The 11,050-nt window shown below is 39.7% G+C and overlaps 1 pseudogene; it reads right to left on the bottom strand.

Moving 5' to 3' along the window:
* Positions 1 to 2,719: 2,719 nt before the first annotated feature.
* On the bottom strand, positions 2,720 to 8,008 carry LOC102149705 (meiosis-specific kinetochore protein-like; annotated as a pseudogene).
* Positions 8,009 to 11,050: the final 3,042 nt, after the last annotated feature.

Genomic DNA, 11,050 nt, shown 5'->3' with positions numbered 1-11,050 from the left:
TCTGATCCTTTTCCGTCAGTCATTTACTCTCGTGGTTTATTCAAGAAGAACATTTAATTGTTTCAGCCATATGAAATAATTCCCGTTCTTCAAAGTAAAATACTATATTAATTTTATTTTTAAGTTTTCTTTTCTTTTTTTTCCCTTTTCACTGTCTTTGAAAGATTCCAGTACTACAATCGTAATTGTGGTTTAATCTCTCCTACAGGTAATTTACCAGGATATTTTATTCATAATCAGCTCCTTTTTGACCCACTGGAAGATCTCTACCATACTTCTATTTTCTTGAAGTCTTCGAAAGCTTTGGAAAACCTATTCAAAAATAATTTTGTTCTAGAAGTTAAATGTGAGATTTAAAGATTAAAACCTCTAATTGGAAGATGAACACCAACTAAAAATCTTTTTGAGCGTAGTAAGCCCTGATTTGACTACCAGATAATTCTACCTTTAAATAAAAATATAGTTCATTCTGTTTAAAGAGGGATTATGATTTATAATTTTCTTATATTTTAAGAAAATAATAGGAATACAAATGAATATATCAATTTATATTGGAATATATATTACTGTATTATAACATGGATATAATGCAAATCTAAAAATTATTTCAGAATAAACATTAAAAGATGTCTACATAACTAAGAATTAATAAAATGTGATTAAATACTAAACTGATTTTCATAAATAGTTTTACTATCTAAAATAATATTATAAATGGAATATCATAATATTATAAGCGTATGCAGATTTATGCCCTTTAAATGTTTAATTTTTAATTTACTGCTTCACTTTTTATGGTGAAGCCAGACAAATTACAAGGATTTCTTTAGATTCTTCAAAAAGAGATTTTCTTAGGGAGCCAGCCCTGTGGCCGGGTGGTTAAGTTCATACACTTCGCTTCAGCAGCCTGGAGTTTGCTGGTTTGGATCCTGGGCAAAGACCTACACACTGCTCATCAGGTCATGCTGTGGTGGCATCCCACACAGAAAAGCTAGAATGACCTACAACTAGGATATATAACTATGTGCTGGGGTTTTGAGGAGGAATAAAAAAAGAGAAAGATTGGCAACAGATTTTAGCTTAGGGCCAATCTTCCTCACCAAAAAAAAAAAAAAAAAAAAAATAGGAGGTGCTCATAGTAATAAATAGGGACATACTGATTGTCACTGTGTCAAACCTGCTTTCTCTCTAGTGGGATTTCTTACCCTTCATCTACTCACGACCTGCATTTGTACCTGTCTTGTACTCTCCAGCCTCCATTTACACATGGAACTCTACAGATGGCCAGTGTAACACCCTCAAACATATTTCTGTTTCTGAAAAGTCTACCCTCTCTTACCTTTTCTAGTGAAAACCCATAAAAACAGGGGCATCTGATCAGTAAATTTTAATCTACCCTGCTGATTGTTGTCCTTGACTTTCATTTTCTTCAACTGGATCTGTGACTCTTACAAGTATTTCAACAGATCTCAATAGGACCAATCCTCCTTAAAAAGTGACAAATTCTTACTCCACGGTAAACACAGCTTTAACATTTAAGAAACAGAAAATATCCTAAGAAATTTAAGATTTTTAAAACTATTTCTATGTAAATACCTTGACAGTAACATATTTAGTTGCTGCTTACATTTGGCGAAGAGATAAAATACCAAGATTTTATGTCAATATCTAAAATTAGAGATGTAAAACTATTTTATGCCTTTGTCCAAAGACAAATCTATGTAGTGGATTTAAAAGTTTATATTTTACATTCGGTCTTGATTTTTTTTTAAATGTCAAAGGCATGTGATTAAATATGGGGAAAGTTTCAGCTTGATTAATTAAAAGAAAATGCAATACTTTAAAAAAATATGGCTTTTACATCTAACATATGAGAAAGAATTAAAATAATTATAGCCTTAAATAGTATCATTATAGCAAATCAAGGATACTTATATTTGGTCACTTGACCTGCAAATGGACATCAAACATTTTGGAAAGTATTTTAATAATATGTTTAAAGACCTACAAATTGTTGACAATCTTTGAACAAGGAATTTGTTAAAGAAAGGGTCACATACAAAGGATGCAACAAATTTTGGAAACAGATTGAAAGTCCAAAAGCAAAAGAAAGAGTTGTTAATTATTGGTATATTTGCAGAATGGAAGTCAGACAGCCATTAATACAATGGATATAAAGATATTGCATTTGAATATCGAGTGGGATTTTTTACTTCCTCTGGATATGGAGACTAGGAGCTAGAACAAAGCAATATAAAGTAACTCCACATTCTAAAGTGAGCCTGGGATCAATAGAGCCAGACACCTGCTCCAGGGTTCTCATTTTGTAGCATATATGAAACATTCCTCTTTTGAATGTCATTTCTGCCTCCCTACTGTTACAGACAGACATATATTTCGCCCTGATGTTTCTGGTGGCCAAAAGGTGTCCATTCAGTCCACTAAAACCTCAAAAGTAGCATTAAGTTTCTAATGCTGGGTCTTAACATCCAAGAAGTACTTGTCCCATGCATCCTCATAATGAGAGCTAATGTAATTAGCAAATAGTGAATAATCTTTTATGTAGCAATATAATACCTCTACTTGGTAATATTTGTGACCCTCTCTACCCTCTTATTAGTACCTGAATTTTTTTTTCCTCTTGAGTGTTTCAACAACTATACTACTTTTAATCTATTCAAAGGATAAACTTTGGGAAAAAACAGTAAAAGGAAGTTACCTAGTACCCTGGTGTTGGCTCTTTATAAATAGCCGAAAGCAAAACTTCACAAGCTGCATTATCTGATTCTTAATTTGAAGTACTCTTTGGTTTTGGAGAAATATTTTGGTCTGCCAACGTCCTCACCCTTTTTCTATGCATTTCTGATAGTCTTCTGAAGAGGTTCCTAAAATGGTAGAGAGGTTTGAAAACCGTGGTGCCTTCTCTCTGGCTACTGCTTTCCTGGTATCCGGAAGAGCAGAATTCTTGAGTCGCATGGGTTCTTCCAACTTGGATCACTCCCAATCTATAATCCGATCCTCTGAAGAGTTCAGGTGATGGGTAGCTACTTAAACTCTCTTCAAAACTCTTGTATTCTGCATAAGGGTCCGTGATTGAATAGCTCAGAACATCACGGTGCAAACCTAGTCGTGATACTGGTTCACTGTTCCATGAACTACTGTCAACCTTGGGCATCAGTCACTGCCTCACTCAGTGGGGCAATCTTCTCATCCTGAGTCTGCTCACTAGTGCTATCTCTTCGCAGGCTTTTCTCTCCTGGAACTCCTGAGTGCTCCGTGGCCCAGAATGACCACCTCCCTGTCCACTTGCTCAGCTTTCTCAGGGATCTTTGGCCAACCCTGTGCTTTGTCATTTCCTTGCAGGCAGTGGGCAGCGAGCCTTTACACTGGATCTTGGGGGGGCTCTCGGTCCAGCGTCCGGGTTATGTTGAGCCTCTGGCTGGCCTACCTCTTGTAACCCATAGCAACCACACTGCCACCCATCCCCCAGACCTTGGGGGGGCCTCTTGGCCCTCAGTCCCTGTCTCCTGCTTTCCTGAGGCTCCAATCGGAGGAGTCAGTTCCCAGGCACAGTCTGTGGAGCAGCCTGAGAGGAGCGAGGGCAGGAAGAGAAGCAGGCCTGCAGGGCCCCCGGGAGCTGCCCTGGGCTAGTATCTGGCTTTTTCCTGGTCAGTTTAACTGACACATCTCATTGCATTGAGGAGAATTGGGTTTGTTTTGGAGGAAGCAGAGAGAAAAGAAAAGCTGTTGTTCTTTTTTTGTTTTCCATGTCCTCCAAATTGAATTTGTCAAATCAAAAAGAAAGCCCTAAGTAACAGATTGTAATAAAATATTGCATAACCACAGAGGCATAAAAGGAATAGAGGAAGTCAAAGGATCCTTTGTGCCACAACCAATGAGGCTAGAGAGGGGAGCAGGGAGCAGGGTGGAGATAATGCTTGAACTGGTAGGAGGTTGAAGGGTAGGGGGTCGGGAGGTAGAGAAAAAGAAGCTCAGATGGAACCCTTAGGAGGTAAATGAGTCATCTTCGTAGATTGCCAAGTACCACCTGGGGCCAGCACAAAGTTGCTGCTTGAAAGAAGAGTCAATACCATCCCAGAGACTGTAAGAATGTCGCTCTGCCGAGGAGCTCTTTCAGCTTTATTTGTTACTAAAGGGTGACGAACCTCCATTAACAGCTCTTACAGCTCACCTTTGATACTCTCTGAGAATGGATACCCTGGGTTGGGGGGAGGGGACTCGACTGGGAAAACAGAGTGTGGTGGGTTTTTTGTTGTTGTTGTTTGTGTGTTTTGACACCCCAAAGTCAGTGATGATAAGAAAGGGAAATCAGAGCCAGCTTCATGGCTGGCTGGTTACGTTCCCATGCTCTGCTTTGGTGGCCTGGGTTTTGCTGGTCTGCGTCCAGGGCTCAGACCTACACACTGCTCATCAAGCCGTGTTGTGGCAGCATCCCACATAGAAGAACCAGAATAACTTACAACTAGGATATACAACTATGTACTAGGGCTTTGGGGAGAAGAAAAAAAGAGGAAGATTGGCAACAGATGTTAACTCAGGGCCAATCTTCCTCACCAAAATAGAAAGGGGAGCCACCAAGATTTGTACTTGAGTGGGATTGGAAAGTGATAAAACTCTCACTCTGTACTGAGAATGAAGGCGTTTTAGAGTAAGAAATTTCAGACTTCTTCTTATGTCCTCCAATGATGGCTAATCACACAAAGCCCCGGCCCTTGGTGATGGGGGAGGAGGCTGCATGACTGTGGTGGAGATTATGCCCTACAGGGTGAATTAGCTTAACTCAAGAACCGTCCTTAGAGTATCTGAGGGAATAAATATGCCAGGAATCATTCAGTTCATATATCTGTCCCTAGAAATCTCCAAGAAAAAAAAAAAGTGTTATCTTTGCTAATGATTTAATTTAAATAACTATGCTCACTGTGCCTAGTATTAATACGTAAATCCAGAAATTATTTTGGAACAGAAAAAAATGAGGCTGACTTCAACATCTAATTATGCAACTACTTATTGCTGCCATCTAGAGGGCTGGTCAAGTGATAGACCAAAAAAGGAAGGGAGCAGGATAACGTCAACACTCCCTTGACAGTCTAGCACAAGGCCCCTCTGGGACTAGCTGTGGAGAGAGACTTGTCCAGAAATTGGGCTCCAGAAGGCCAGGATGTCACCTGGAAATGGGAATGGAGGGTGGGTGAGGGCAGTTAGGCAGGTTCTTCAAGGTCCCCTCTTACCAAATTAGGGTAAATAGGTAGATTTCTGCTCTCAGTTGTTCATAGATATGAATATTTAATTCACTTCACCCTCAATTTTGCCATTGGAGATGTCTGTTGACTACTTCCTTCCAGTATTTCTGCTCACCCCTGTGGAAAAAAAAAACGATTAAAGAAGACAGTTTTGGCAATATAAACTTTATTTTGCCTAGTTTTCAAGTGCCCTCCCCCCCCCCATTGTTTTTCCTTCTGACGAGAATGACCTCGGCTCCTGGAGAAGACCAGATAGAGCGTTTACGTCTCAGAGGCACAGAGAAAGCGTTCAGGCTCCTCTAAGAAGGACCCTAGTTTCCTGCATCTAGAATTTTCCAGTACCTATAAGACTTGGAGATGAACAGGAGTGATTTGGGGATTTGTGAAAAGGATGAGCGCGCCTTTGCTGTTCTTGTAAAGACTCAATTTGTAAGACAGGTTGCACCAGTTGTCCTCAATCTGTAGGCCAGTTGTTTTTATTTCCTCAAAGAATTGGGTTGCAACCTGAATGATATCAAGGCGCTGACCCACCCATCCAACTACATTATCTTCAATTTGCTTCCTTACATCAGGGAGAAGATCTTCAACTGGGAAAGAAATCAAAAGATTCCTATGTTCCGGAGTTAGAGTTTGTCTTTGGAATGTTTTTCTTTTTCTCTGGGTACAGCTTCATTTAGTTTACGGGAGAAAGTCTAAAAACAAAAGTTTTTTTCATTCTTTGAATATCAGCTTCCAATTTGGTCAACTGCTAACCATAGAGCTACTTTAAAAAAAAACCCTTTCAAATATCTTGTGAGGTTTCAGCCAGGACAAACAGTAAATACCCCTGGCAGGATTGAACAAACCCTTGGACACAAGAGTAATACCCAAAGAAGGTATAGATGATAGTACCCTCTCAAGATCCAGAGCCTTTCCCAAAGATAGCCAAAAGAAAGAAAGATTTAGATAGTTCTCCTGAGAGATGGCAATGGTCCATCGGACCCGAGCTGAAAATGGAGTGCAATGCTCGCGTCTGTCTGGCCATATCTTGCTGCAAATGGGATGCAGCTCACCTTTCTGTCTGGCCATATTTTTGAGGTCCCCCAGTTTGATGGTTGCCAAGCCAAGTTCTCTGGACATAAAAAGAGACAAACAAGAAGGCAATAGCTGTCCCTGGGAGAGACAGGGTCAGTAATTAATGGGTCCAGATTTGGAAAGAAAGGGACAACGTGAAATTTTACCTTCCTGCCCCTACCAGGCACTACAGACAGAGACGGGGGAGAGCTGACTTTGGTAAGAATTCTCACCCTTCACTGCCCTCTGCCAGTTTTCTGAGGATCCCATCTGTAGGGTTCCGAGTGAGTGGGATTTAAAGTAGAGAGTGTTGTTCCAGTATCTGACACAATTTGGCAAGGTTTTTCCTTAATTTTAATCTTATTTCCCCTTGGCTGTTTAAGGGAATAACTGGTATCAGTTTACCTAAGACTCTCTCGGAGTCTTGTTACCTCTGAGAGAGGTCCACATAGGGGCCCCGCTTCCAGGGTAGATGTGGGGGCATCTGTAAGGCACTAACTTGGTGGACTTTTGTTACAGTCTTGTAGTCTCTTCAGAGGGGAAAGGCAAGTCAGATACAGGACTGGTAGACTGAGTACTCAGGCAAAGGAGGATAGAGGGGAGCAGTAGGGTCACGTCAGTCTTAGAGTCTTTTCTTTCAGGTACCTCTTGTGTCTTTAATTTTTCATTAGCCTTTTATAATCAATCTTTCAGTGAAGCTGTTTTTGAGTTTTGAAGCTTTTTGGAGGCTTCTGCATGGCAATTAAAATAGGTATCCCATTCTGCTTGTTGATTTAATGAACAATCTTGTCTAGTTGGACCATTTCCCATAATGACCATTGTAATTCTAAGTTGTCTGAGTAAGATTTTGCCATTTTTGTGGACATCTACAGTTTCCCAGACCACATTTCTTAGATATAAAATAAGCAGTTGTGGGCTGAGCTCCACAGCCTTGTGGTTTAAGTTCTGTGCACTCTGCCTCCTCAACCTGGGTTCAGAGGTTCAAATCCTGAGTGCAGACCTACTCCAATCACATACAAAAATATATAGAGGAAGATTGGGAAGATTGGTGCAGATGTTAGCTCAGGGCTAATCTTCCTAAGCAAAAAAAAAAAAAAAGAAAGAAAGAAAAAAAGCAGTTGTGCCTGAAAATGGTGGACTCTGTTCTTTGAAACTTAAGCATTCCATTTCTTTAACTAAGCCTTGGGTTTCTTGGAGCCAAATTAATATCTAAGAGGGCTGCGCTGCTGGGTTGGGGATTTTATGGTGTTCAACAGTGCACCTAGTTGCCCAGAAATTTTCTTGAGGTTGGCGGGTGCCCTAGGGTCAATCTAAACAGTTGCATGACCAACTTATCCTAGCATGGGAGTTTTAGAGTCAGGTGGCGAGCACTCTAACGGAAGTGCTTAACCCATGCCCGCCAATTTTGTAGCTCTGGCTTTCTGAGATTCCCATTAGCAAGAGATTTATTATTCTTTTTACGAGATTTCTTTATAGTGGTGGACAGTCAGATCGCTTTTAATAGTCTGAATTGTGCCTCCTTAGATTTTGATTTTGATGGGCAAAACAATCTGAATTTCTTAATTTATTTCCCCAAGTCGCCCAGTGGTTTATGCCATGGACATACCTGAAGGCTTTGTGAGTCCCCCCACGGCTGCAATCAGTTGTGGACATTGGAATTCCTTCTTTTGGAGTCCCCTAATGGCTGCCACCATTGCAGACTCCCAATATAACCACCCTGGAACCTTTCTGAGGTCCCCAAACCTTTGTGGGAACTATATGTATATATTTAGAGAAAGTTTGTTTGGACTGGAGAGCTATACTCAAGGGAGTATAAGAGTGACTTCCAGTCCAAGAGTGACTTACCCATAGCCCTTGGTAACAGAGAGAGGAAGAGTGAACTCTGAGGCTCAGCAGCTGCCTGCTGCGCATCTTGTGGTCCCATAGGCCACTAGCAGTCAGCTTCTAATCCCATTCCTCATTGCCAAAGACTGTTAAAAACTTGATTAAAGAAGAAAATTTAGTTGATACAATCAAACTTTATTTAACACTCCATGAAGTGGACAGTCTTCTTTCAGAGAACTGAAAATGGGGTAGAAAGCAAGAAGCTTTTATGGGATAAAGAATAAAGAACAAGGAAGAGACAATAGAAAATATCTGATTGACTGGGGCCACGTAGTCAACCTTATTTGGGGTGAGAAGGCTCAGAGTTAGCTTGGCGTTTGGAGATTGGCTGACCGGATAGACTCGTTTCTGGTCAAGTGGAGCCTTTAGAGGGACATGAAACTTATCTAAGTTCCAGTTTGCTGACATGACACCCAGGCAGGAGCAGCTCCATGTTAGGCCTAGAAACTTATTTTGACACCACTTATACTGGATTCAGACGTACTTGGGTTCTAATCCCTTTTCTATACTAATAAACAGCTATGTAAATTTGGACAATTTGTTTAACATTTATCGGTTTAAAATGAGGAAAAAATATTTACCTCTTCTGTAAAGTTAGATAACGTTACTTATAGGAGTGTCATCATCACTTCCAATTTATAACCATAAACCACTGTCACCGCATATAGAACACATGCTATCTTTTGCTTCTTCATGATAGGATTCAGGCAGAGAAGGGCTAGACAGCGGATCAGCTGGGCGGCTTCCTGGAATGCCGCTCTACAAATGGTCCTGTTTCTCTGGGATTCTAAATATTACTGAAAATTTAGAAAACTGAATTTATCAGAACACATCTCAGGCCTGCTTCCCTTGTGCCAGGCAATGTTATAAGCTTTTTTGATATACTCTATTGCTTAAATTCCTCTGCCCAGTGAATACAAATGGGACAAATGCTTTGCTTAGCAATCTGAGGCATGCTGAAGTGCCTTCTAAATAATGTGTCCAATAAAATGTGAAGTTCTATTGTGGTTGAGTGGGATATGCAAGACTAGGGCAAAAGGAGAATTTCTAGGGAAAACATAGTAAGAGAATACTGACCCCAGTGGTCCTACTTTGCCCCTCCCTTATGCGTTGTATGGTCTCTTTCCAAGTAAACGTTGAATAAATATTTAAGCAATTGCTTGATGGGGGCACCATCCATTTTAGACACTTTCATTACTTGGTCCGGTTTTAGAGGCAAGCATGTAACTAACTCATACAATTACATTAGCAAATCCTTAAAAACAAACTTTTAAAAGAATTTTAACAGATTATATCCTTTTGTGCCAACTGAAGATTATTAGAGAATTTGTCAAAGGACCATTTATGCCAACCCTGACTTTTAGAGTAATAATGAAATACAGGTCATTCATTAACAACAATGGTGGGTTTTAGAATCGAGGTCATTCAACTTAGTTTGTGACGGGTTCCTATCATTGAGGAACTCAACAAAAGTCAGAACCACCCTCATTTAGGTTTTCCACCTAGGTTTGAAGAATTAAATAATTATCAGAATAGGGGATTACATGCTCTTCATGCAAATATTGACCTATAAATCTCTGATTAGCAATGTAGCAAAAAGAAAATTCATAACTTTAGAAGGAATATATATTAATGCAGATTTATGATTTGGGGAAAGCAAAAAATTGTATAACCATCTTATCCTGAAATAATTTACTCAAGGTATTTCTCTAAGGAAGTCTAAAAAGTCTTTTATCCATGGAATAGTTCTTCAAAATGATTGCAGGATATATTTAAGTCAAATCTAAATTAAAAAAATCATTAAAGAAATAATTTGGTATTTCCTCAAACCATTTGAAGCATTTATCTATGATTAATACCATTCATTTAATTTACACACTGCTAGTTTAAAACTATTTATTTTAATGCAACAGTGAGGAAGTAGATTGATATAACTTTATATAACACCATATTAGAAGCAAATAATAGGCTTTTCTAAATTCAAAATTTATAATATCCCATAAGTAAATAATAAGGAAATAAGAGCATTTTGTTGCTTAAAACACGAAGTTTAGAGGTAAATTCAATAATAATACAATGATAATAATGATATTGACATTTGTGGACTTCCTCTGTGTCAGCCCTTCCCTCACTGCACCCCTTTGGGGCCCTATGGTCCCACCCACTCTGCCGTCTTAAGCTGCTACAAAGCCCTCCATGGGTTCTTTCCTGACTGCCCCTTGGCTGGGACATTGCTTCTTCTAGAACACCCTAGACTGCCACCCCCATAGGGCTATGCTATCCTGTTTACTCTTAAGTGGTAGGGAGCATTATTATTACTATTGGGTGAAGGGGGTGTGGGGCCAGGACAATGTCAAAGACCATCCCAGTGCCCCCGGACCCTGTCACCTGCCAACCTTGGCGTGGCTCACCCAGCACTGACACACCTCCTGTGTGGAGCCTTAATGGGCCCCTTAATCCCATAATGATTTTCTGATACTTTCACACTCCTGTCACTGGCAGAAAAAGGAAAAAAAAACCCACAGAGTTTAGAGGTATGGTTAATAATAATACAATGATGATAATCTCAACATTTGTGTGCTTCCTCTGTGTTAGTCAATATGATAAGATTTTTTCATATACACTATGTGTAAGTGAATCTGCACAAAATTAGAGGAAGGTAGAAACTATCATTATTCTTCTTTGATAAACAAAGAAGCTGAATCTTAGAGAGTCTGAATAACGTAGCCTTCTGAAATACAGCTAGTAGGTGGTTGAGGTGAATTAGAAACCATTGTTTTGCCCAGAGCCTATCTCCAGATCATACCATACTGTAAATTTCTTATGTAATGCCCATTCATTAAGATGTTATA

The sequence above is a fragment of the Equus caballus genome, chromosome 27, assembly GCF_041296265.1.
Source record: "Equus caballus isolate H_3958 breed thoroughbred chromosome 27, TB-T2T, whole genome shotgun sequence".
In the NCBI taxonomy this organism is placed as follows: domain Eukaryota; kingdom Metazoa; phylum Chordata; class Mammalia; order Perissodactyla; family Equidae; genus Equus; species Equus caballus.
Note: the sequence above shows the minus strand (reverse complement) of the source record. Positions and strands in the feature narration are given on the sequence as shown.